Source organism: Galeopterus variegatus, unplaced genomic scaffold (genome assembly GCF_000696425.1).
Source record: "Galeopterus variegatus unplaced genomic scaffold, G_variegatus-3.0.2 Scaffold321, whole genome shotgun sequence".
Taxonomy (NCBI): domain Eukaryota; kingdom Metazoa; phylum Chordata; class Mammalia; order Dermoptera; family Cynocephalidae; genus Galeopterus; species Galeopterus variegatus.
In genome coordinates, this window is record NW_007726432.1 from 328,793 (window position 1) to 330,089 (window position 1,297).

Sequence of the window (1,297 nt, forward strand, 5' to 3'; positions counted from 1 at the left end):
CCTGGCCACTACGTTTAGCAAGAGGCGCGTGAACGTGTGTCACTCCCCCCCCCCAGGTGTGGGCAGATTGCAAGAGTTGCTGCTCTGTTATTGTTTGTCAAACAGGCCCTTTCTCTTGGGAGAGGGTCGAGGGGCATGTGGCGGATCCCGGGCCAGGATTACATTAATCAAAGCATTATTTCCCCTGAGAAGTCGAGCACAAATGAGAGCAAATCCTAATAAAATTGGATCGCGGAGAAACGGAACGCTTTAAGTAATCTGTGCTGCCTGATAAAAATCTCACATTTATAAGGCGTGGGTCTTAAAAAAAAACTGCACACCTCTGGCCTCGGTCGGGCTGCTGGGTCTGGGTCTAGGTCTAGTGGGCGGACGGTCACTACGCAAAAGCTCGGCTGAACTCCTGGAGTGAGAAAGGGACGTGGACACCCCGGGGCTCGGAGTTTCATAAGATCAGGTCTGCTTAGAAAGCACTTCCGGCCGTGGGCGCCCCTCTGGAGTCTTTGCAGAACTCCTGGGCCTGACCGAGTCCCATCCGTGCCCCGAGAGGTCACGAACTCTGTTCCTTTGGGAACGTTGGCCGCCCACTTTCCTCCTGGGACGAGGCAGCCGGGTGGGCAATCCCCCGTAGGAGGGCTCGCAAGACCCCACCGAGCAAGAAGGAGGGCGCGGCTGGGCAGGGGCCGGCCCGGGGTGAGGCGCGGGCAACGGATTCCCTGGCCCCCACCCCCACGGCCCCCAGCCCAGGGCCGCCACGTCCGCGGGGCCTTTTCCTAGGCGGCCTCGGGTCCCCTCGGCCAGGGAAGGGTTGTGCATTTGGGGCGCGTGCCGAGGGAGCCGAGGGCACAGCTCGCCAGCGAGACGTTTGGTCCTTTCGGGCCATCCCAGCCAGGAAGCAAGGTTCGCACTTCGTCCGCTTCCGTCCCCCAAGTGGTAGGAAACTTTCCGACGCCTCGTGCTGCTCCGCGAGGAGAGAAAGGAAGAGCTCCACCTCCCAGCCCCATAGTGGCGGTTGAGTCAAGCAAAGCCTCCCAGCCAGGCGCCAAATCCTCCTGCCGCGGAGACTGGAAAGCGGACTGCGACGCCACGCGGCCCCTCCTTGTGACACGTGTGACAACACCGTCCCGGTCCTGGGGTGAGCACCAGCCTCAGGGCTCCGCCCGACCCTTCGAGAGGCGCAGAGGGAACCAGCTCCGGTCCGGGTCCTCCGCGCCCCGAGGCTGGCGGCCGGGTGCCCCCCGCGGGGCGCCAACGCCCCCTGTAGGCGCGCGCGGGGAGGGCCCGCGGTGGGGCTGCGGCA

General features: G+C 63.8%; 1 long non-coding RNA gene across 1 annotated transcript in view; it reads right to left on the minus strand.

Annotated features, from left to right (window-relative positions):
- Positions 1 to 1,297, minus strand: part of LOC103586238 — a 3,973-nt gene that overhangs the window by 2,327 nt on the left and 349 nt on the right. The window lies entirely within an intron of this gene.